Raw genomic sequence first — 26,905 nt, 5'->3', positions numbered from 1 at the left:
TATGCCCTGATAAAGGGAAAGTTTAAAATTCTAAAGCCATACATAACTCAAATATGGCGTAATGAAGATTCCGTGGTAATCATCTCGTAATCCATTAACCATTCTGCTCAGCACTACAATGCTGAGTATCGGCATCACAGGCCATCATGGATGATCTACATGCTAACCAGGGCTCAAGTCCTATCGGAATGTGTGGGAACTAGTGATGAGCAGCAGGGGCCAAATTAGAATTCCCGATATTTCGTGAATATATTTACGATTATTCGTTCTTGAAAATCGCATATTCGCTATGTTCATTCACTTTTTCCATGCGAAAATTCGCATAAAATTCTCATAAAAATCTGCATGTGGGGAAAACAAAAATTTGCATGGAAAATTTGCATAAAAATTTGCATGTGAAAAAAAAACAACAACAAAAAGAAAATAATATTGGTCATTACGAATAAATAGCACTATATTCTCTGACACCTAGATATGTCTGCCCCTCACACATTAACAACAATATTTCCCTTACTTCGGCCCGTCCCTATGCTGTTAAAATATCAACCCCCACCCCCCCCCCCCGACTTTTCTGTGCATAAGACCAGCTTTGTCAAGGGTCGGGGTAACACTTGTTGTTAATGTGTGAGGGGAAGACATATCTAGGTGTCAGAGCCAACACCAATAAGGAAAGTGCAGTGATACACCATTACACCAATCCCCAAACCATAAGTGGTTACACCATAATACCACAAAAGGTCCCAGTCTCCTATGTCCTTTTAATATTATATCTGCACATATGATTACCATAGGTTAAGTTCTTAATTAAAGCCAATAAAAGTTATATTTTAATACAGGGGGGGGGGGGGTCCTAGTATTGGGAATCAGAACCGCCGCAGACTCCCTCGGCTGAGACAGCGCTGTTGAATCTCCGCCAAGGGATCTCTTCTGTAGGGGATTACGCGGTACAATTCCACAACCTGGCATCCAAACTGGCTTGGAATGATGAGGCCTTGTGCGCTACCTTCAAAAAAGGACTTACTAGTACAATCAAAGATGCCCTTGCTTCACGTGATCTTCCGACTTACTTGAGTGACCTAATCAACTTGGCCACTCGAGTTGGTGTCTGATTTTCTGAGAGACAGGAAGAGCTTTGTCACAAAAGAGAACCTGCCCGAATGTCGGTTCCCTCGTCGGGCACCTGTGCTCCAGCGTCTGTTTCATTCTTCTTCTATGCCACCGGTGGAGGAGCCTATGCAGGTGCATCGGACTAGATTGTCTTCACAGAATATGTCTCGTCGACGTGAGGATCATTTGTGTCTATGCTGTGCCAGTTCAGAGCCCCTTCTTAAGGGACATCCAGTACATCCACAGCGTTCAGGAAACACTCGCACCTAGGGCCTATACTCTAGGAGAGGCATTCCTGGGTGTGAATAGTACCACTCCATGTTTGACCATGCCTGTTCAAGTCTATACCTCCACGAAGACTTTTTTCTCCGCCCCTGCCTTCTTGGATACTGGTTCCGCAGGAAATTTTATTGATGCCTCCTTGGTCTAAAAGCATCATCTCCCTGTGTCTTGGCTTGCCAAGCTTCTCTATCTTTCTTCAGTCAATGGAGAGAACCTGAATGGTACGGTCCTGTTTTGCACTGAACCTCTCTTCATGCAGTTGGGAGTGTTACATAAGGAGAAAATAGAGTTCTTTGTGCTTCCTCATTGTACCACTGAACTTCTTCTAGGACTTTCTTGGCTTCAGCATCACTCACCGCAACTTGACTGGAACACTAGAGAGGTTTCTCTACGGGGAACTTTCTGTCATGGACACTGTCTGGAATCCGCCTAGCCTAAGATGGCCCCATCTTCTCCTAATAAGTGAGGCCTATCTCTCCCTTATCAAAATTATTCTGATGTGTTCTGCGAGAAGCAGGCAGAGACTCTTCCACCATATTGTCCCTATGATTGCCCCATTGATCTTCAACCTGGCACTACTGTCGTGATATAAGCCCCAAATATGAATCACTATTTCTAATATAACATGGCAATATGATCCACCATTTTGTGTGAGTTTTCAGAAAGCCTAAAATGGAGTACCATTGATTGAAAATGTACAGACATTTCCTGAATGTCTGTAAATGGGTATCTCTTCAGAGACATGTACATAAGCCAGACAAATAAGCCAAACAATGGTTTATTGGTAGGTTCCTTATCAAGCAATGGCAGAAGTCTTAAAAAGTAAAAGTTCAAGGTATTCACATTTTAACCGTGTTAGCTGAGATTTCAGTACAATGGCTCTCATATGTATTGAGCTAAGTGATACTGGGGAGTTATATGATCCAATTGTCCACGAAGAGAAGTCAGTCAACATGACTAGTTTAAGCCCAGTGAACTAAAAAGGCTAAAATATAATGTATTCTTATAAAGCATTCTCATGGTATAATCCTTATAGCATGAATCTTGCCCTATCATACTATATTGATGTATTTGGCAATATGTATGTGTAAATAAATAAATATATATATATATATATATATATATATATATATATAACTGATAGATAGGGGCATTATAACTTTTAGTATGATTGTGTATACAGCTATATAGCTAAATGTCTAAATGTCTAATCATATAATTGGTGTTGCCTAATGGGTTAATTCATGATTATTAATCTCAGGAATAATATAGCGTACTATGAAAATATAGTAGCCATGAGATATATATATATATATATATATATATATATATATATATATATATATATATATCACTTATGGTGAATTTAATCATACTGGCTATAATTAATGTTTAGCTGTGATATCATGAGCCTAGAGATGTGACTTTCCCTGATCTCCATATACACACTCACCAATCACCATTGGATGATCTCATATTTGTGGGGGAGGATCTTTTAGATAGGGGATTAGTTAAAAAGCGGGTGTGGGACAGACCCAGGAGAGCCAGATCCAGGAACACACACCGACAGAGAGACAGCCATACAGACATAGGAACCCATCCTCATTACAAAGGCTACCTGAAGTAAGTCGGGGCGGAGTCATGAAGAGTCAGGGAGAAATACTTTAGTCTATAAGCCCATTTCTTCCCTACTCACCCGTTATGACTTCAGACGTTCCCATGGGATCAAGGCAGCCATCTTTCTTTTATGCAGAAGTGCTCTTGGTAAGATACACTGGTTTCTTATTTGACTAAGTTACCTCATTTTAATGTGGACAGTTATGTCATGTTTATAAGCAGACCGGCTTATTATATATATATATATATATATATATATATATATATATATATATATATATATATATTCTCCATTGGGAGATGGTAACTGTAGTGTATAAGCCACTCCCTTCTACTGCAGATGAGGGATGGGGATCAATGCGATGATCATATTGCATATATAGCATAGTCTGTTGGGATCCCACTCTACTTATATACATGACATAATAATAATAATTACCACGAGAGAACTTATTTTAAGTTTTCCTAATAAATAATATTTTTATCCTGTATCTTACCAAGGAAAAGCTGTGGTTAGGACTGGGCAGGGTTTTTTCCCCATTTTATATATTTAGAGATAGTATGCCCATAGGATATCATATAATGTGATGATCTCTACACATAGTAATCTATTGATATCTGAATTAACTTACTTCTGTGATTAGGTTTAATCTTTTAATAACTTAATAATATATCATTGTTTAATATCTGACATTGTGTCATTGATATTTTCTTAGATCATTTCATTGATATTATGGTCTGTTTTTATTACTCTCCTTAACCCCTTAACGACCATGGACGTGTATACACGTCCAGGCAGGATGAACGTTCCCGCACCAGGACGTGTATACTCGTCCATGGCTCTCGTGGGTGCTGCCCAGTGCAGGGACTCAGCTGTAACACACAGCCGGGACCCTATCGCACTGCCGGGACTGAAGTAAAGTTCGGTCCCGGCAGTTTAACCCTTACAGCCGTGGTCGGAAGTGACTGCTGGCTGTAAGTGTTATGACAGAGGGAAGGAGCTCCCTCTGTCACCCCTGCAGCACCCCGCAGCACGATCGCGGGGTGCTGTGTGTAATCCCTGGTGGGCGGGGACCTGCCGCACTGCCGGGACTGAAGACAACTTCGGTCCCGGCAGTTTAACCCTTACAGCCGCGGTCGGGCCCCCCGGTCTTTACAAGGACCCCCAGGTCTGCCCCGGTTATTGCCTGTGAGGACTTGCCAGAGGCACATCCTGATATGCTGCCTGCTAGTGTAAAACTAGCAGGCAGCATATATCTGAAATGCTTTGGAATACTAAGTATTCCAAAGCTTAAAAAAAAAGTAAAAAATAAAATAAATAAAAGTGTATAAAAACAAGAAGTATAAAAAAGTGTAAACATTTTTTTTTTTAAAAAGTGTAAAAAAACGTGAAAAAAGTGTAAAAAGTGTAAAAAAAAAACAATAAAAACACATTTATTAAATAAATATAGTAAAAAATAAAAATGTATAATGTGTAGGATCACACGGCGCACATGCCCGCCAACAGTCACAATAATGAGCTCCCTGCTGCGGCTGGGTAGCTTTGTATAGCGGCGGATTTCCCGCCGGCAGTCATGAGCGGACACACCAGCCACAGCAGTGATCTCGCCCTTGTGACTCCGCGGTGTGAAATATGCTGCAGATGCGCTCTATGTGACCCTACACTGCGTCCCGTTCATACTGTGTTTCCGCAGTGTTAGAGGTATCCGTCAGCATCATGTCAAAAAGAATGATGCTGACGTATACTGTAGCAGCTCCAGTCATTTCTGAATGAGACGGTACAGTATACATTGGCATCCCTTTTTTGACATGACAACGGACACCTATACTGCAGAAACGCAGAATGAATGGGGACTATTCATATAATGATGCCCTGAAAGCCAAAGGGGGCTCCTCTCCTTTGGGGTCCTACCACGCGGCCAAGGAACCAAATATGGCCTAAGCGGGGGTATTTCCAAACACAAGCCGAGCAGCTAAATAAAATATAGGGTGCATTTCTTGCAATATCAGAAGTGATGTACAAAAAATATGCCCCACAAATCATGCATTTGTGGAAAAAGGCAAATTTCGAATTTTTAACACTGACTTTGTAATAATTCCTGCCAAAAAACAATGGTGTTAAAATACTCACTGTACCCCCTAGTGAATACCTTGAGGGGTCTAGTTTTTTAAATTGGGTAATTTGGGGGGTGTTCCTATGTTCTACTACCTTAAAATTTCTGCAAACCTTGCATAGCACACAAAAAAAAGATGTACCGTATTTATCGGCGTATAACACGCACTTTTTAGGCAAAAATTTTTAGCCTAAAGTCTGTGTGCGTGTTATACGCCGATACACCCCCAGGAAAGGCAGGGGGAGAGAGGCCGTCGCTGCCCGCTTCTCTCCCCCTGCCTTTCCTGGGGGTCTAGAGCGCTGCTGTCGGCCCTTTTCACGCCCTGGTTATCGGCGCCGCTGCCCGTTCTGTCCCCCTGACTATCGGTGCCGGCGCCGATAGCCAGGGGGAGAGAAGCGGCGCCGACAGCCAGGGGGAGAGAAGGGGCAGCGGCACCCATTGCCGGCGCCGCTGCCCCGTTGCCTCCCCCCATCCCCGGTGGTATAATTACCTGAGTCCGGTCCGCGCTGCTCCAGGCCTCCGTCGTGCGTCCCCGGCGTCATTATTATTTTGTGTTATTATTTTATTATATTGCAAAAGTTACTTTACCACTACTATAGAACTCATATCTGGGAAAATAGTCGGGCCCAGATGTGGCGAATTGCATTGTTTGTTTATTTTTGGCAATTCATAACGGTCATAATATTTTTCAGATTTTTGTTGACCATAATTAATAATTCATAATTCATAAATGAGTTATTAACCCCCGACACTACTACTCCCCGGGGAAGAATTTACCTACTGTCTGTACCTGAGACGCAAGCTATGACTAAATACATCCAAGAAAACCTACAAAAGGGTTTCTTCCGTCAGCCCACCTCTACAGCAGGGGCTAGATTCTTCTTTGTAGGAAAAAAAAATTGATCTCTGGGTCCCTGTATTGACTATCTGGGTTTAAACAAGATTATGATAAAAAATTGCTACCCTTTGCCTTTGATTTCTGAACTTTTTGATCGTTGTACATCTGTGTAGTCGTCAACCTGGATGATATTCTGATTTTCTCTCCCAATTTGGAGGCTCATCGTTTCCATGTACATCTGGTCCTTCAGCATCTTCAGGAGAATCATCTGTATTCCAAGTTTGAGAAATGCCTCTTTGAGAGATAAAGTCTTCCATTTCTTGGATGCATTGTTTCCCACTAAGGTCTACAGATGGATCCTGCCAAGCTTTCTGCGGTTTTACACTGGCCACGTCCTTCTGGTCTACAAGCTATTGGACGATTTTTGGGTTTGCCAATTACTACTGTCAATTCATTCCACACTGTTCTCTCAAGACCTGACTGAAAAGCTGTTCTTTTTGGAGTTAGACACATCTTCCGTAGGAGCTGGTGCAGTTTTAACTCAGAAAACCCCCAAGGGCAAGAATATAACCTGTGTTTTTTTCTCCAAGACCTTTTCACCTGCAGAAAAGAATTACTCTATTGGCGATCGGGAACTCCTCGCTATAAAACGTGCCTTAGAAGAATGGTGTCATCTTTTGGAGGGTTCTAAACATCCAGTCAGCATCTTTACAGATCACAAGAACCTTTTGTACCTTCAGTCTGCGCAACGTCTGAATCCCCGCCATGCAAGATGGTCGCTCTTCTTCTCAAGGTTCAGTTTTTCTTATTCATTCTGCCGACAAGAACATTAGAGCCGACGCACTCTCCAGGTCCTCAGATGTGGTTGGACAAGTGTTTGGTTCCTGTAGCACCTGCAGTCCTCCAGTAAGCTCCATCTGGAAGATCCTTCGTACCACCTCTGTTGAGATGCAGAGTGCTAAGCTGGGGTCATTCCTCCCTTGTAGCTGGCCATTCCGGTCTATGGAAGTCTTTTCATGGAATCTCTGTGCACTATTGGTGGCCCCACCTCAAATGGGATGTCGCAGACTTTGTCAGTTCCTGTGCTACCTGTGTTCGAGACAAAATTCCTCAGTAGAGACCTGCTGGCCTCTTCAAGCCTCTAACTATTCCGGACACTCCTTGGTCGCAAATCGCTATGGTTTTTATCACCGATCTGCCCCCATCCTATAGCTATACGGTCATCTGGGTGGTTGTCGATCGGTTTTCCAAGATGGCCCATTTTATTCCATTGCCATTTTACCATCTGCTCCGCAACTGGCCAAACACTTCCTTCAGCATATTTTCCGTTTACATGGCCTTCTCTCTCACATCGTCTCGGACAGCGGGGTACAATTTGTTTCAAAGTTCTGGAGAGATTTATGCACTCATCTAAAAATCAAGTTGGATTTCTTATCTTCCTGTTACCCGCAATCCAACAGGCAAGTCAAGAGAGTAATTCAAGTTCTGGGTGAATATCTTCGTCACTTCGTTCCGGCCCGACAGGATGACTGGGTAAATCTTTTACCCTGGGCGGAATTTTCCTACAACCATAGAGACTTTGAGGCCACAAAGTCTTCTCCATTTTTTGTTGTCTACGGTCTTCATCCTTGTCCTTCTCTTCCTCTTCCAGTCTCCTCGGGCATGCCAGCTGTTGATGAACTAGTTCGGGATTTAACGTCCATCTGGCAACAGACTCGACACTCTCTGCTTCAAACCTCCTCCGATAAGAAATATCAGTCGGATAAGAAAAGAAGACCTCCTCCGTCCTTCTCTCACGGTGATAAGGTCTGGTCATCCTCCAAATATATCTGTTTCAAGATTCCCAGCTACAAGTTGGGCCCTCGTTTCCTAGGACCGTTTGAGGTTTTACAAAATATTAATATTTCTTCTCTACACATTCCGAATTCTTTCCATGTCTCTCTTCTGAAGCCGGTTGTGATCTATTGGTTCTCGCAACAGTCTGTTGTTTCCATTCCTGTTTCTTGTCTTCTGACATCTACAAGGTCAAAGAAATCTTAGCCACAAACACTGAATATCTTGGATTGTGATCTAATTCAGGACTTTTTAAGACCCAAAAAGAGGGGAAGATCCAAGGGGGGGGGGGTACTGTTAGGGCTTTTCACTCATGCTGCCCTCTGCTCACAGCAGTGCCACGTTTCACATTGCAAGTCGCGCCCGCATGCGAACCCTGGACTGCCACTCACCTTCAGTCTCGTCCTTTTCTTTCCCGCTGGTCCTTGTCCTCGCATTGCGTGACGTGTTCGCTTACGAGCCCCGCTCTGTCCTCCTCCTGCCTGTCTCTGCCTCTTGCTATGTGACCTGACCTTGCTTTATTGCCGCCTGTCCTGACTACGTCTGTTCCTCATCCTTCCTGTGCCACGTTATACCTCGGCTGCGTGTGGGGACGAGTCATATCAGGGGTAGAGACCTGGGTGCTGCCTGCTGCAGCAAGTCCATCCAACTTTTTGGCGGGCTCTGGTGAAAAACAGCAGCACTTTAGACTCCACTACCTGGTATGGTTCAAGCCATCTTCCTCACAGGTCAGTGGATCTACCTACCACAGCCGTTACAGGGATTATGCTAGTAATTGATACCTTTTTAATAGTTCCACATCCTATAACATTTGAGGTACTCTAACATTTGAGAGTTGATTCCTTATACATTTACTGGCCACTTTATTAGGTACACATGTTCCATTGATTGTTATCAAAAATAGCTAATCAGCCTATCACTTGGCAGTAATTCAGGCATGTTGACATGGTCAACACAATTTGTTAAAGTTCAAACCGAGCATCAGAATGGTAAAGAAAGGGGATTTAAGTAACTTTGAACGTTAACCCCTTAAGGACACAGGGTTTTTGCACTTTCGTTCTTTCCTCATCACCTTCTAAAAATTATAACACTTTCAATTTTGCACATACAGGCCCATATGAGAGCTTTTTTTTTGCGCCACCAATTGTACCTTATAATGACATCAATAATTTCACCACAAAATTTACAGCGAAACCAGAAAAAAATATTTGTTGGGCAAAATTGGGGGAAAAAAACACCATTTTGTAACTTTTGGGGGCTTCCGATTCTATGCAGTGCACTTTTCGGTAAAAATTACACCATATTTTTACCTAATTTATATACCGTACATACTCGAGTATAAGCCGACCCGAATATAAGCCGAGGCCCCTAATTTCACCCCAAAAACCCAGGAAAAGTTATTGACTCGACTATAAGCCTAGGGTGGGAAATATATCATCCCCCTATGTCATCATCCCCCCTGTCATCATCCAGACCCCCATCATTAACACCCCCATCATCATCATGCTGTCATCATCCCCCCTTCATCATCACTGCCTGTCATCACCCCCACTTCATCATCACCGCCTGTCATCACCACCGCCTGTCATCATCCCCCCCTTCATCATCACCGCCTGTCATCATCCCCCTGTCATAATCCCACACCTCCCCTTCATCATTATTGATGAGCGGCATTGCCCATATTCGAATTCACAATATTTTGTGAATATACAGACAAATATTCGTCCTATATTCGCGAATTACGCGTTTTCGTTATATTCGCATTTGTGAATATTCAGATTTTCGAGGAAGAAAACAGTGAGTGGGTGGGTAACTTTACTATTGGTTGCTAGGGATGTTGTTGATAAACTCTGACAAGTGTATTTGCATCATTCTAATTGGCCCACAAGTGAAAGGAAGGAATATGCGAATATTCGCACATGCGAATATTCACATATGCGAAATATACGCATATGCAAATATTTACATATGCGAATATGCGCAAATGCGCATATGCGGGATAAAAGCGAATATTCACAATTTTGAATATATAGTGCTATATTCGCAATATTCGCGAATATGCGATATTAACAATTAAAATTTGAATTGCGAATATTCGTGAGCAACACTATTCATCATCACCGCCTGCCATTATCCCCCTGTCATCATCCCACCCCCCCACCCCCCTTCATCATCACCGCCTGTCAATCCAGTGGTCTTCAACCTGCGGACCTCCAGATGTTGCAAAACTACAACTTTTGTGGTTTTGAAACATCTGGAGGTCCGCAGGTTGAAGACCACTGCGGCCTTCGTCATCATCTAGACCCCCCCCCCTTTAGTTTTCTACTCACCTCCTCTCGGTGGGAAGGAAGGGTGAGCTGGTCCGGGCCATCTATGCTGCAGGGACCGTCTGGTGGGGAGGGTTAGTTGTTCCGGGCTGTCCATCTTCACCGGGGGGCCCTCGTCTCCGCTCCGGGCCCGGCCCCGGACTCGTGACGTTACCTTGACCCAGAGCAGAGAAGAGGGCCCACCCGGTAAAGATGGACAGCCCGGAACAACTAACCCTCCCCTCCGGACGGTCCCTGCAGCATAGATGGCCCGGACCAGCTCACCCTTCCTTCCCACCGAGGGGAGGTGAATAGAAAACTAAAGGGGGGGGGGGGGGTCTGGATGATGACGAAGGCCGCAGTGGTCTTCAACCTGCGGACCTCCAGATGTTTCAAAACTACAACTGCCAGCATGCCCGGACAGCCGATGGCTGGGAGTTGTAGTTTTGCAAGGTCTGGAGGTCCGCAGGCTGAAGACCACTAAGAAGGGATTGACAGGCGAAGAGTTCACTCAAGTATAAGCCGGGGGGGGGGGGGTGTTTTCAGCACGAAAAATCGTGCTGAAAAACTCGGCTTATACTCGAGTATATACGGTAGGTTTTATTTTACTTTTAAAAACATTACCGTATATGCCGGCGTATAAGACAACTGGGCGTATAAGACGACCCCCAACTTTTACAGTTAAAATAGAGAGTTTGGGATATATTCACCATATAAGACTACCCCTCCTACCGCGATGTACGGTACCTTGTATTTCCCCCCACATTAGGTAGGCATCATGTTCCCCCATAGTAGGTAGGCAGTATAGTTCCCCCTACATTAAGTTGGCAATTCCCCCACGTTAAGTTGGCAGTTCCCCCACATTAGGTTGCCAGCTCCCCCACATTAGGTTGCCAGCTCCCCCACATTAGGTCGGCAGTTCCCCCACATTAGGTCGGCAGCTCACCCACATTAGGTCGGCAGCTCCCCCACATTAGGTTGGCAGTTCCCCCACAATAGTAGGCAGCTCCCCCACATTAGGTTGGGAGTTACCCCACATTATGTCAGCAGTTACCCCACATTAGTAGGCAGCTCCTCCACATTAGCAGCAGTTCCCCCATATTAGTAGGCAGCTCCCCCACATTAGTAGGCAATTCCCCCACATTAGGTCAGCATTTCCCCACATTAGGTCAGCATTTCCCCCACATTAGTAGGCAGCTCCCCCACATTAGTAGCAGTTCCCCCACATTAGTAGGCAGCTCCCCCACATTAGTAGGCAATTCCCCCACATTAGGTCAGCATTTCCCCACATTAGGTCAGCATTTCCCCCACAATAGTAGGCAGCTCCCCCCACATTTGTAGGCAGCTCCCCCCACATTTGTAGGCAGCTCCCCCCACATTTGTAGCCAGCCCCCCCACATTTGTAGCCAGCTCCCGCACATTAGGTCAGCAGTTCCCCCACAATAGTAGGCAGCTCCCCCCACATTTGTAGGCAGTTCCCCCACATTAGATTGGCAGCTCCCCCTAACAGACATACAACTTCCAGCCATATACAAAGTATGGCTGGAGGCTGTATGTCTGTACTGCCCCCACAGTGTTCCGATCACCGCTCCTCCTGCCCGGGTCACCATCTACTGCTATGGCCTATGGACCATAGCAGTAGGTGCCGGGACCGGGGATTGGTGACCGGATCATTTAAGATAGCACGGCCGGTCACTCACCAGGACCCGGCCGGCGCGTCCTCCTGCGGTCCTCCTGGTCCTGCGCTCCTCTGCCTCTATGGTTGTAGGCATGTGACGTCACTAACGTTCCATGCCTACAACCATAGAGACGGAGGACCGGACCGCAGGAAGACCGAAGGAGGATCGCAGGAGGACGCCGGGGAATGGTAAGAGATCGGCGGACATCCTTATGTCCCGAAAAGATTTTTCGGGACACAAGGATGTCCGGCATAGGAATACTTATGATTATCTGCCCGGGCCGGCTCCTGTGTGTGGCTGCAGGCGGGAGCCAGCCAGAGCAGGTAAAAACTAATACTGTATACTAAAAACCAGGGGGCCTCCAGCTGTTGTAAAACTACAACTCCCAGCATGCCCGGACAGCCTTTGCCGTGCTGGGAGCTGTAGTTTCACAACAGCTGGAGGCACCCTGGTTTTTAGTATACAGTATTAGTTTTTACTTGCTCTGGCCGGCCCCCGCCTGCAGCCGCACACAGGAGCCGGCCTGGGCAGATAATCATAGGTATTCCAATCCCGGACCTCAAAAGACGACCCCTGACTTTTCAGAAGAAAATTCAGGGTTAAAAAGTCATCTTATACGCCGGGATATACGGTTTAACTGCATGCACCAAAATAAGTATGTGTAAAATTGTCATCTTATGACCCCTATAACTTTTTTATTTTTCCACATACTGGGATGTATGAGAGCTCATTTTTTGCACCGTGATCTGAAGTTTTTAATGGTATTTTTAATGGCATTTTTGTTTTGATAGGACTTTTCAATAGTTTTTTATAATTTTTTTTAGGGTACACAAAGTGACCAAAAATACGCAATTTTGGATTTTTTTTTACATGTACGCCATTGACCGTACGGTTTAATTAACATTATATTTTTATAGTTTGGACATTTATGCAAGTGGTGATACCACATATGTTTATTTTTATTATGTTTACATATTTTATATATGGAATTTGGGAAAAGGGGAGTTAATCAAACTTTTAATATGGAAGAGGTTAATGTGTTTTTTGTTTGTTTTATTCAACTTTTTTTTTTTTGTTTTACACTTTTATTTTCCTTAGGGGACTTTTAGGAGGAATCAGTAGGTTCCTCATACAGATCAATGTAGTTCCATAGAACCACATTGATGTGTGTGCTCTGCGCTTGATTGATAAAGCCTGGTTACCTCCACAGTGGATCGCCACCCCTCGATCGTGCTGCGGGGGAGGGGGAGATCCACCCCACTGGACCACCAGGGAGGGTTTAAATGTTCCTTTAGACGCCGCTTTCAACTTTGACATCGGCGATCTAAAGGGTTAATAGCCGGCCGTGGCGATCGCCACATGTCGGCTATTAATGGCGGCCCCCAGTTACAAGAATCAGCTGGGGGTTGGCCAGTATGGCGCAGGTTTGAGTTGGGAGCCCACGCTATACAGTGCTTGCCATCCTTAGATGGCAACTGGTTAAATGTTTGTTGTGCCAAAAAGGCTGGTCTGAGTATTTCAGAAACTGCTGACCTACTGGGATTTTCATGCACAACTATCTCTAGATTTTACAGAGAATAGTCTGAAAATTTCCAGTCAGCAGCAGTTGTGTGGATAAAATATGCCTTGTTGATGATTTAGGTCAGAGGAGAATGGACAGACTGGTTCAAGATGGCAAAAAGGCAACGGTAACTCAAATAACCACTTGTTGCAACCAAGGTATGCAATATATCATCTCTAAATGCACAACCAGTGTAACCTTGAAGCAGGCAGGCTACAGCAGCAGAAGATCACACTGGGTGCCACTCCTGTCAGCTAAAAACAGGAAACTGAGGCTACAATTTGCACAGGCCCAAAAAAAATTTGGAGAATGGGAGACTGGAAGCACATTGCCTGGTCTGAACGAGGGAGTTTGAGAGATAAGGTCTAGCCATGGCATGGGACCTGTGTCATGGTTTTACTGAGCAGTTGTCTGTCACATTAGTATCCTGTGATAGTGGAGGATAGTGTCTCTGCAGGGCATGTAGGTTGAAATATATGAGTGCCAAGGCCCAAACAGACTCTCATGGATCCTTTAGCACTAGATGGCATCCCTAGAACTCAGTGAGGCTTATCATTATTATGAGGCTTAATTCCATTATCTAGATGGGACAAGTTTAAAAAAATTTTGGATTTCCAAAGTCAGTGTTCCATTTCTGCCCACAGTACAATGCATAATAGCCCCATTGTCAGGGTTATAAGAATAAATTAGGCATTCTGGAAAGCCAACCAATAAGCCCAAACTCAGAGATTCAATCAGTGATTGCCTTCAAATTGCGTGGTTTCATAAAACATGGTTCCATGGGCTACTTAATAAAATGTATGCCCAATATGTTCCTGCATGAGATAAGTCACTACAAAAGGTGCCTGCCAATAACTTATCTCCCATAACCTTATTAAAATAAGCATGTACACACTGATTTGAGCAAGCATGTTTTATAAGGTGGAGTCGGGGTAAATAATGGATGTCCATTGGCTCTCAGGTTTCAAATTTACAGGAGTACATGGCATGAGCTTTGTTTCACAGGATAAGAAAACATGTGTCATGGAGATAATTGACATTAGCTGCTACAGCGTAGAAACCATACTGTTACAGCGAATGCTGGTGCTACTAGCTTTTCCCATAAACAATTATAGAACTACAGGGTGGGCCATTTATATGGATACACCTTAATAAAATGGGAATGGTTGGTGATATTAACTTCTTGTTTGTGACACATTAGTATATGTGAGGGGGGAAACTTTTCAAGATGGGTGGTGACCATGGCGGCCATTTTGAAGTCAGCCATTTTGAATCCAACTTTGTTTTTTTCAATAGGAAGAGGGTCATGTGGCACATCAAACTTATTGGGAATTTCACAAGAAAAACAATGATGTGCTTGGTTTTAAAGTAACTTTATTCTTTCATGAATTATTTACAAGTTTCTGACCACTTATAAAATGTGTTCAATGTGCTGCCCATTGTGTTGGGTTGTCAATGCAATCCTCTTCTGGCTGACTTCAAAATGGCTGCCATGGTCACCACCCATCTTGAAAAGTTTCCCCCTCACATATACTAATGTGCCACAAACAGGAAGTTAATATCACCAACCATTCCCATTTTATTAAGGTGTATCCATATAAATGTCCCACCCTGTATATTATAATTATATTATAGAGGTACTATTCCCTAGAAGCTAGGCCTGTAATTGCAGCCATATTGGTTGTCAATAGAGATGATTGAATTTCCCTAAATTTGTTTAGGGAGCAATCGCTTCATTCGGACATCAGATTTTGTTCAGATTCATACAACAGCAGGGACTACTTTCAAAAGTTAGAGGAGTCCCTGCAACTGTAAGCTATCAGCATCACAAAATGCAAATACAGGAGCAGGAGTCCCTTCTGCTGTACACTAATTAATGCATTATGTGACTTGCTGCTTACTTAACATTGTTGGGCCAGTGGTAGGGTAATAGTCATGGTGCCAGGCACAAAAGTAGTGAGTGGAAGCAGCAATACATAAAGCATTGCTACTTACCACAAGCTAGCACTGGGCCAAAGCAAATAATGATAACATAGTGATGAGCCATGCAATATATGCTCTGCTGTTAAATGTACAGGAGCAAGCAATCCTGCCTTTGATAGGAGTCCCTGCTTTTGTACATGCAATTTGCCTAAAATAAACACTGCAAAAAGATTTTCAGATTTTTGAAAATCCTTAAAAAAAAAAATCAAAATGCTGGTTGAGTATGTTGGAGTGTTTATTACCTTTTGGGAAATGCTAGTTAGGTAGAGTTCATGGACTTTATACAATTATAGGGTGGGTTCACACTACGTGTCTTACATATGATCACCGGATCCAGCTGGGGGAGGGAAAACCAGGTGCTCCTATATCCCAGCCAGACCCGGCCTATATCTCATTCATTGGAATGAGCCGACCGGAGTCACATAGTTACTCCAGTCGGCTAATTTTCTTTCTGTATCCAGTTTTGTAACCAGACCTAAAACTGCGGTACATCCAGTTTTAGGTCTGATCAGAATACCGGATATGTTGCAAAAATAAGCCGACTGGAGTCACTATCTGACTCCGGGAGGCTCATTCAAATGAATGACTGGGCTAGGGGAGCGCCTGGTTTTCACTCCCCCCATGCGGATCCGGTGACCGTATGTAATAAATGTAATGTGAACCCATGCTTATGCAGTTTGTTAATGCTTTCTTTTTTTCCTTTTTGCATGGTAAATAAGCCACATTGTAACTATACTTTGTAGATGTCACATGGTTTGACCATGTGTTGAGTCCACTAAGCTCTGGCATCTAAAATTGTATTTCTACAAATTGATCGATAACAATCATCCTGGTTGGACCCAAGCTGCAGCGGTTTGCTGTTATATTCTTGCTTTACAAATTGTTCTCCACAGTTACTTCTGTCCCATTAAGACAACCAAATAACTTTTTTCAGTGACTGCATCTTCACAGGGAAAATAATTAACTCTTTCATCACCAGGATGGTTTTGTGCTTTCATGCCCAGAACAAAACTTTACATTTTGGCATGCTGCATTCTAAAGGTGTTCTTGTTTTTTTCTTAGTCTACCCCACACAGTAGTCCTAGTGCCGATGGGTTCTGGATGTGCCCGCTGCAAATGATGATGTGATCTCATATTTCCCGCTGAGAGCCGTGATTGGCCAGATGGTGCCAATCAGGGCTTCTGGCGGAAAATATTAATCAATGATGTGAAGTTCTATTCACATGACCGGCCGGCATGTGAGTACATAGCAGGCATGTGGAGCATTGCAGCGTGCAAATAAAATTTGCATTGCGAATATTCGCGAGCAACACTACTGACCACAGTGCTTTCTGCTGACACCTCTGTCTTTGTCAGGAACTGTCCAGAGCAGGAGCAAATTCCCATAGCAAAACTCTCCTATTCTGGACAGTTCCTGACATGGACAGAGGTGTCAGCAGAGAGCACTGTGATCAGACTGAAAAGAACCATACAACTTCCTTTGTAGTATACAGCAGCTGACAAGTACTGGAAGGGTTAAGATTTTCACATAGAAGTAATTTACAAATTTGTTTAACTTTGCGGCACCAGTTGATTTTAACCGGAGTACCGATTTAAAGAACTAAATCCATAGAGTCTGAGAGAGAAGGGAAAGGAGGGATATAACGGAAACCTTTCAATATATTAAAGGGTTTAATAAAGTCCAGGATGGGGGGAAATATTTAAAATAGATTTTTTTGTGTGCAAACAGATTTGATTCACAACACAATTTCAAAAGTAATTGTGGACCGTGTAAGATTTTTTTTTTTTTAAAGGGGCATGGCTTAAAGGAGTTGTTCAGTCCTAAAAAACGTATTCCCTATACTAAAGATAGGGGATAAGTTTCAGACAGCGGGGGGTCTGACTGCTAGGACCCCCCCCCCCCCCCCCCCCCCCGCGATCTCTCCCCCCGCGATCTCCTGGCTTTCCGGCCTAATAGCGTGTGTCAACCACTGCACGAAGCACGGCCAACATGGCAGAGCTGGAGATTGTCCAAGGCAGTGCTCCGGCTCTGCCATAGAGTTGTTTTGAGGGGGCGTGTAAGCCGCTACTTTATGAGGTGGTCGACACGCCCCCTTCACACGGGCTGCCGGGGCTCCATAGGGGAAATTGCAGGGGGTCCCTGCGGTCGGACCCCCCGCTATCTGGAACGTATCCCCTATCCTTAGGATAGGGGATACGTTTTTCAGGACTGGATATCTCCATTAAAATGTGCCACATTTTTTAAAGTTTGGGATAAAAAAAAAAACATTCTTAAACTAACATATTTAGAAACCTCTGCTTGAGCCAATTTTAAAAATCTTACACGTTTAGAATGTCTAGTCAAACTAAGCAAGCTTTTGAATGTGTTCCCTGAAGTGTTTTAATAAGACACTGAACACATTCTAAGAATAGTTGGGAAAAAGATCAGGAGCAACAATATTATTTAATTGAAAAAGTATTTAATGTGTATGATAAATCCACAGTAAATTAATGTAAACCTGCCTGGGATAAACATATATCTAAGATAAAATAATGGAAATAAGATAAGAGCTGACTAGATATCCCACATGGTCTTTTTCTGATGAGGATTTTCTGTGCTTCTAAAACCTACACATATTAGGTAACCACATGACCATGACAACCTCAAGGTTATTCCGTATGAAGAGTGAATAGAATAAAAAATACCAAAAAAAGATATTTGCACAGCAAAAAAAAAAAGAAAAATTTATGAAAAAAAAATTAACACAGGTGTAGCTGTTGAAAACATAGAGAGACAAAAGCAAACACAAAATTTAACCGGTCATGAAGAGGTTAATGCTATCTTATAAGCCATATTTTTTTTATAAAGAGTTATAAAAATCAACAACAACACCGAATCATCTAAGGATTTGATTTTCTATTGAAGGAAGGGATTGAAATCTGTTTTCTATATATTGGACTTTAACCATGGGAATGGATCACGGTGCGCTGGGTACACCTATAAATGAGTGGGGTGTATGTAAATTGCATTGTGAGAAAACCAGTAAAGTGTAAAATGCTCTGGGAAATAACCCTCATATGTGTGGTTGGAGACCAGTTTTATAAACGTATACCTTCCTTTTTCATTTATGTATACACAATTGTGCACTGACAATAGAATGTAACAAATCCCTATGTAGCCCACCGAAATGCTAACCCAGGATCACGTGCTATGTAAATAAAGGCCATCATGCTGTTATTCATATAAGGGACACTTGTTAGGTCCCTCATGTCACAGTCTTTTTCACAGCTGTTTGTTTGAAGACGGAAAATAGGTCAAAGCAAATTATTTATAGATAGCATATTCATCTATCAGGCAGAACTAAGAGACATTAAAGGCTTATTGTCATAGATTGACACATGTAAAGCCTGTTCTTTTATTTTATTCTAAAATACACTCCTCTGGCACACGTCAAACCCAACAATGCTCATCCTGCTGCTAATAATTCCGCGAGACCTTTTAGGAGAAGATTGGATTCTCATCTGCCTACTCCTGCATTGACCTACTCTGATAATTATGTACGAAGCTTTAAATGGGTGTGCTTGGGGTGATAAGAGATGGGAGATAAATGATAACATCTGTGGAAGAACAGCATGAAAGGGCTTGCAGATGTATTCATTTTATCAAGGGCCTTTTAATATACGTCTTACACATTAGCTTTGTTTAGCATGTACTTACTTTTTTAAATGTATATTGAATGGTTTGTAAACACTCAAATTGGCACTGTTGTTTCCAACAACTTCCCTATATGTGATTCCTAGGATTTTTGTAAGTTACTTAATTCTCAAAAAATTGTTTTTAACCCCCCCCCCCTTCCAAAAAGTTTCCTAAAATCTTGGCCATTAGGTGTCTCATTTGCTGAAAACTGCTGTTGCTACCTGTTAGGGGAATTCTGTCTCCAGCAACAGCTAGAACAGGATAAATTACAAAAAGCTTTGGCTGGGCTCAACATGTGCTATGTGCAGAAGAAAGGAAGAGCCTGGACTGTTAACCTACAAACCCCTGCTGCATATAATTCACACTTTTCCTGAAAGGTAAATCAAGTCTTGCATCTCCTAAATCTCAAAGCAGCTGTCTACAGTGCAAATACTAGGGTAACTATTGCTGCATGCAGCAGAGTAGCTATAGGAACCTAGACCAGCCCCTACACCAGTGGAACATGTAGGACCCCCTCACCACAACTAGATTTGCTGCCACCTGTCCCCTCATCCCTGTATGATAAAAAAAAAATTCAATTTGTCCAGTACTTATCAGCTGCTGTGTGCCCTGGAGGAAGTCATGTGGTGTTTTCAGTCAAATAGTTACACAGTAACATAGTTCTTAAGGTTGAAAAAAGACCATGTGCACGATCTTACATTTATCAGTGTTGAACTTCATCTGCGACTTCTCACCCCAAACTTCCAACCTATGCAGATCCATTTGTTGCAGTGCACTGTCCTCTATTGTGTTAACCACTTTACAGAGCTTAGTATTATCTGCAAAGATTGCTACTATACTATTAATAAATATATTAGTATAATATATAAATATATTAAAAAGAATAGGACCCAAAACTGATCCCTGTGGTACCCTACTAGTAACAGTCACCCAATCAGAATAAGTATATTTAAGGGGGTTATCCAGCATAAGGGGATTTTAGTACATAGGCAGACAGTAATGGACATGCTTAGGAAGGGTCTGCATTTGTCTTAGGCTAAATGGCTATGCTGTGAGATTACCATAACACTGTGGCTAGCTTTCTGTGAACTTGTATTTCCTGTTTTCAGTTTTCTTGTTTGCCTACAAATCCCATGATTCCATTTTCCTACTTCCCACACATCAGCCACCCCACCCATTGAAACATGAAATGAGCTGCAGACCTGTGATCTTCAATCAGGATGCCTACAGCTGTTGCATTAGTTGCAGATTGATCCCTCCACCCATTGAAGCAGACAGGCTCCCTGTCATCAGCTGACTAGTGAGTCAGGTCTCGACCGCATTGCAAGCTGGGAAAAATCCGAGACAGCAGTCATTTTGTATACTGTTAAAAATTAATATTGGGGTGAAAATCACATAAGAATTGTGAGAAAACTGTCACACACAGGTACAGACACAATATTATGAACTACACTAACTTTACAGCCCCTGTAGCATAGTCAAATAAAAAAAAATTCCCAGAATACCCCTTTAATAACCAGCCTCTGTTTCCTATCACTGAGCCAGTTACTTACAAACTTACACAAATTCATTCTCATTTTATGCACAAATCTTTTATCTGGCACTGTATCAAATGCTTTGGTAAAATCAAGATATATGACATCCAGCGATTCCCCCTGGTCCAGTCTGGAGCTCCTCCTCATAAAAGGTGATCAGGTTAATTTGACAGGACCGATCCCTCATAGAGCCATGCTGATATGGGAAATACAAATAAGCAAGAGCGCTTCCTTGTGAAGAATCCCAGTAATAGGCTGGATTGTGAGTGAGTGGCAAGAAACGCACTAACCTGGTGCAATTGTGCAACATCCAGGCAAAACAGTGACAATCACAGGAATGGTTTAGAACTCCAGCTGCAGCTGCTCCCCACACTGGATCACCGGCGTGTACGGATTGCAAAGACAAAGACAGAAGTAGAAGCTTGGCATCGTGCTGCTGAAGACTTCATGAATGAAAGACACTTTCAGTAAGTTTCAAACATTTATTTCAAACACGCAACACGTTTCTGGGTATTAACAACCCTTTCCTCAGGCGTGACAAAATCAGCACAAAACAGGGACTTTAAGCAGTAATCCAATGATGCCAAAAGGAAGTGACGTATGTTTGAAACTTACCAAAAGTGCCTTCCATTCATGAAGTCTTAAGCAGCGTGACGCCAAGCTTACACTTCTGTCTTTGTCTTTGCAATGCTGATATGGGGGTCACACGTTTATTTTCATTCTGATAATCCAAAATAGCATCTCTTAGAAAACCCTCAAAAAATTTACATACAACAGAGGTTAAACTAACAGGTCTATATTTCCCAGGGTCACTTTCTGTCCCATTTTTTATTAATGGCACCACATTTGCTATGTGCCAGTCCTGGGGAACAGTTCCTGTCACTATGGAGTCCTTGAATATTAGAAATAGGGGTCTGTGTATTACATTACTTAACTCCCTTAGAACAGGGGGTAAATTCCATCTGGACCTGGTGATTTGTCTGTGGCATTTAGATTTTTTTTTGTAGGTGGGACTGTACTCTTCCTGGGTTAGACAGGTGACCTGTACTGGGGAGTTTATCTTATTATGCTGCATTTCACCTGGCATTTCATTTTCCTCTGTGAACACAGTGGAGAAGAATGTTTTTAAAGGGGTACTCCAGTGGAAATCTATTTATTTTCATATCAACTGGCTCCAGAAAGTTAATTACTTCTATTAAAAAATGTTAACCCTTCCAGTACTTATCAGCTGCTGTATGCTCCAGAGAAAGCTGAGTTGTTCTTTTCTGTCTGACCACAGTACTTTCTGATGACACCTCTGTCCATGTCAGGAACTGTCCAGAGTAGGAGCAAATCCCCATAGCAAACCTATCCTGCTATGGACAGTACCTGACATGGACAGAGGTGTCAGCAGAGAGCTCTGTGGTAAGACTGAAAAACACTAAACAACTTCCTCTGTAGTATACAGCAGCTGATAAGTACTCGAAGTATTAAGATTTTTTTAATAGAAGTATTTTACAGATATGTTTAACTTTCTGGCACCAGTTGATCTTAAAAAATGTTTTTTCCATCAGAGTACCCCTTTAATATACTCGATCCCTATGAACTATTCTAACCCCTCCGCTCCACCCCCAAGTACATTAATATGTCCCAGCTCTCTATCTACACTGTGTTCCCCTTATATATTGTAGTGCTACCCTCTGAGACCTGATTGTGTCAGGAATTGACTCTAAAAATGTGGTGGAAGCAGAGAACACTATGCTTGCCTAGAAAGAACAACATGACTTCCTTTTATTTGAATATTTAGTGTGTAATACTTGTCTTTATTTGTGCCCCCAAAATTGTAAAGTGCTGCAGAATATGTTGGCCCTACACAAATAAGTATTACTATTATTTCTTTCTTTTTTTTTTTTTTTTTAATTGTTATATACAAAATTTCAACCTTTGCACAATATAAAAATAACAGCCTTTGCCCTAACTTTTATATATACTTACCTAGCCGTGCTCGTTCTACTGCCGTCATCTATGGTGCTCTGACCCCAGCAGCCAAGCCTTGCAAAAAATATTATTTAAAGGAGATGTACGGCGCAGACTTTTTCTATTCCGTCCTGCCTGGGCTGCAAAAAAAAGACAAAACAAACTTTCACTTACCTCCATATGTTCTCCGGGAGCTCCGCAACAGCTGATCGATCAGCCGGGCTGTCTGCTTCCTACTTCCTTTAGCCAGGTACGTCACACGGCGCTTCAGCGATGTCCCACAGAGATGTCCCGCCTCGGCCGGTGATAGGCTGAAGCGCCGTGTGACGTACCGGGCTAAAAGGAAGTAGGAAGTAAACAGCCCAGCCGACCGATCAGCTGTTGCAGAGCTCTGGGAGAACATATGGAGGTAAATGAAAGTTTGTTTTGTGTTTTTTTGCATCCCGGGCAGGACGGAATAGAAAAAGTCTGCGCCGGACATCTCCTTTAATATATGGGGCAAAATATATAATTATAAGTGTTAACAGGCAGACTGAAACTTCTGAAAAGTGATGCAAAATATGAACCAGCCTTGAAAAATGCCAGTAAAGTTTACAACGTATGAGCTGGATGTAGTACTGTAGATGTGCAGCTCTAGTGTCCTTGATGTTGAAGTGCAAATACAGTAATAGACGAAAGACATGGGTAACATTGAACTGATAACTAGTGTTGAGCGGCATAGGCCATAATCGAATTCGTGAATATTCGCGAATATATGGATGAATATTCGTCAAATATTCGCTAAATTCGCATATTCGTAATAGTCTCATTTTATTTTCGCATATGCGAAAATTCGCACGCCAGTCTCACACAGTAGTATTAGAGCCTTCTTTACACCACACAAGCTGGAAGCAGAGAGGGGTGATCACTGTGATGTGTACTGTGGAAAAAAAAAAAACGAATATTCGGAATTACGAATATATGGTGCTATATTTGTGAGCAATTTTCCTTTATTTGGCACAAAAGTAATTGAACAGTTCCAGGATGAGATTGATGCACATGTTCATTTTGTAACACATGTCCAACCTTATTTATTTTTATTTTTTTAATTTTATTTTTTTATTTTTTTCCAACTGATTTTTATTAAGAAGTTTTCACAATACAAGATGGGAACAAGACCATAATTGCATAAGGGACCCAGAGGTCAAAAAGGTAAACAGGCGGTACCATAAACAGCAAACAGCTATCGAACATTGCTAGCCCACAGGTTGCTCCAAGACCCAGCCAAAGCCAGGCAAGGATATCAATGGAATGAGTACCGGGGCTTAACTATAATAAATCATGAAGGGAAGGGGATAGGGAAAAAGGGGGGGGGGAATCAAAGGCTTACACAAACCACAAAGAGTACAGAAGTGACACCCAAACATAGAGAGACATACAGATTACAAGAAAGAGAGGAGACATTAATACAGAACAAGGACATGTGACCAGATGAGTGGATAGAGCAGGAAAGAGAGAGACAAAGAGGTAGAAAGAACCAGACATTCCAATCAGTGAAACCATCCCACGGCTCCCACACAGTGAGAAATAGAGGCACAGTGTAATTCAAGGAAGCAGTGAGAGACTCGAGAGAGACGATTTGACGCACACGAGCAACAAGATTAGCCTCGGATGGTGTAGTAGTTTTCTTCCAGTATTTAGCGATGAGCGTTTTAGCTGCAAGAACTATATGCAAAAAGAGCTTGAACGGCTTCTTCGAAACGCCCCTACAAGAAAGATGTAGAAGATAGACAATGGGATCAAGTAGAACAGAAACACCCAGGACTGCAGAGAAGAGCCTCTGAACTACTCTCCAGTAACCCACGATAATGGGACAGGACCAAAAATACATGAAAAACAGTACCCAGGCCAACCCCACAATGCCAGCATTGGGGCGGGATAGCTGGGTTCAGCTTGTTCAGAAGCTCTGGAGTATGATACCATCCCATTAGAATTTTAAATTGGGTCTCCATTTAGGCTGTACAAAAAGACGCTTTAGAGGCCCGTTCCCAAACCACCTGCCACTGAAGTAAAGTAATAGAAGTATGAAGGGCTTCCTCCCAATGCTTCATATATCAGTGGGACGGGGCTTAACCATCTGGGGTAGAAGGAGGATAGAATAGATATCAGAGAGAAGTCCCATCGCCTGAGGCCCACTCTCACATAGCCGCTCAAAACGAGAGGGGATGGACACAGCCAGAGACCCCCTTTTAGAGGACCGATAGTGGCGGAGCTGCTGGTAGTGAAGTTCCTCAGTCTGGGGGAGATTCTTGCGAGAGGCCATGTTTTTAAAGGATAGAAAAGTACCAAAGAGAGGATCAACGACATCGGCGCAGAAAAAGAGACCCAGGGAGCCCCACTCCCGGACCATCCCAGAAGTCAAGCCAGAGGGAAAAGCAGGGTGATATAAAAAAAAAGATTGAAGGGGAGAGAAAGAGGAGTAAAGGTTAAGCTTCCGACAGCAATACTCCCAGACGTTTCGGGAAAAGGACATGGTACCCAACAGTGGACCTAAGGAAGCATAGGGGAGGAGAAGCTCCACAAGAGGGTATTTGGGTGGACCGGGGCTAACCATAATTTTCCAGCTCGATCCAGCAACTTTAGGCATGGTATGTAGACCATGCTACCAGATGACATAAATGGGCCGCCCAGTAATATTTGGTGACATTCTAAGCCCCCCATAGATCTGCCATCTATCTTAACTGACATCGGGAGCCGATGCCTTTTAGCATCCCAAATAAACCGAAAAATTGCAGATTGAAAGAAGCGAGAAGCAGAGAGCGGAATTCTCACAGATAAAGTCTCAAAGTAATAAAGCAATTTAGGGAGGATTGTAATTTAAACTGCTGCAATGCGACCAAAAAAAAATTGATATTTTGGGACCGCCACTTTTCCATAAGAGCCTGTAGGTCATGAAAAAGAAAGGGAAAGTTAGTAGAATAGAGAGACAAGTAGGAAGGAGACAGCAGTACCCCCAGGTATTTAATTGCAGAAGGCGACCATTTAAAGGAGAAGTTAGTTTGCAAAAGAGTAGACAGAGACAGGAGCAGATTAAGGGTAGGTGTGCTTTAGACTTAAAAAGATTCATCTAATATATCCCGAAACCACACCATAAGAATGAAGAACCCTATATAGGTTAGGAAGGGAGACCAGAGGATTAGTGAGGGAAAGGCTAAGTTTCCACTTGTTTTGTTTTTTTTTTTTCTGGAAATTGTGGAAAACTGCCATTGCAGTTTTTGAGCCAAAGTCAGAAGTGTATTCAAAAGGAATAGGACATATAAAAGAAGGGCTTATACTTTTCCTCTTTTATGGATCCACTTCTGACATTTGCTCAAAAACTGCAGTGGCCCATTTTCCAAAAACTGCCAGAAAAAAAAGACAATTGGAAACTTAGCCTAAGGAGGATATCATCTGCAAAAAGGCAATTCTTGAACTCCATGAATGGAGACCCCGGATATATCATGATCCCCTGGATCATGGCCGCTAAAGGTTCAATACACACGGCAAAGATCTGGGGGGAAAGAGGACAACCCTGTTGACAACTCAAAATCAGGGCCTGTTCAGACCTCCGATTAATCAGATCTATAAGGCCCACTACTCTCCTTGTATTGTCACCACCCTGCCAGCAGGAGATAAATCCCACTTGGTCTTTATGCACAAGTGAGGGTAGAAAACGGGAAAGGCGACCCAACAGGACCTTTGAAAAAAGTGTGAGATCTGAGTTAAGGAGAGGGATGGGGCCTATACCTAGAGCAATCATGTGGGTCTTTGTCCGGCTTAGGGATAAAAGTAATCAGTGAATGTAATAAAGACGGCAAAATCTCCTCCCCCCCCCCCCCCCATGAAGGAATTGAAAAGGGAAACAAGTCTAGGCAGAAGGGTAGAACAGAAAGTCTTGTAGTATAAATAGGTAATACCATCTGGACCAGGGGAGCGCCCTGCAGGGAGAGTCTTAAGGACTTCTTCCAAGGTAATAGGAGCATTAAGAACTTCACGATCAGACTCTGATAGAGTTGGCAGTCTGCATCAGGACAGGTAGGAGTCTAATGCTGCAGCTCGCTCACCGGGGCAGACGGGAGTTGGGAAGGGAGGGAATAAAGCTTGGAGTAAAAGTAAAAAGATTTGGGAAATCTTATCAGGATGATGATGAAGTACCCCAGAGGAGTCCTTCAGAGCAGAGGGAGACTGGGCAGCCGCACGGTCCTGCAGGCATCTAGCAAGCATAGTATGAGCTTTATTGCCTTTTTCATAAAAGCGCTGCTTGACATACGTAACGCTTGGAACGAGCAGTCGCCTCAGCACCGATAGGGAGGGGGAAGATATCAAAAGAGCTTCTAGGTCAGCAATCTGTTTCCGAAGTTCACGGTTCCGAGCCACAGAATCACATTTTAGTCTAGAGC

The sequence above is a fragment of the Hyla sarda genome, chromosome 3, assembly GCF_029499605.1.
Source record: "Hyla sarda isolate aHylSar1 chromosome 3, aHylSar1.hap1, whole genome shotgun sequence".
NCBI classification, from domain to species: Eukaryota; Metazoa; Chordata; class Amphibia; order Anura; family Hylidae; genus Hyla; species Hyla sarda.
Note: the sequence above shows the minus strand (reverse complement) of the source record.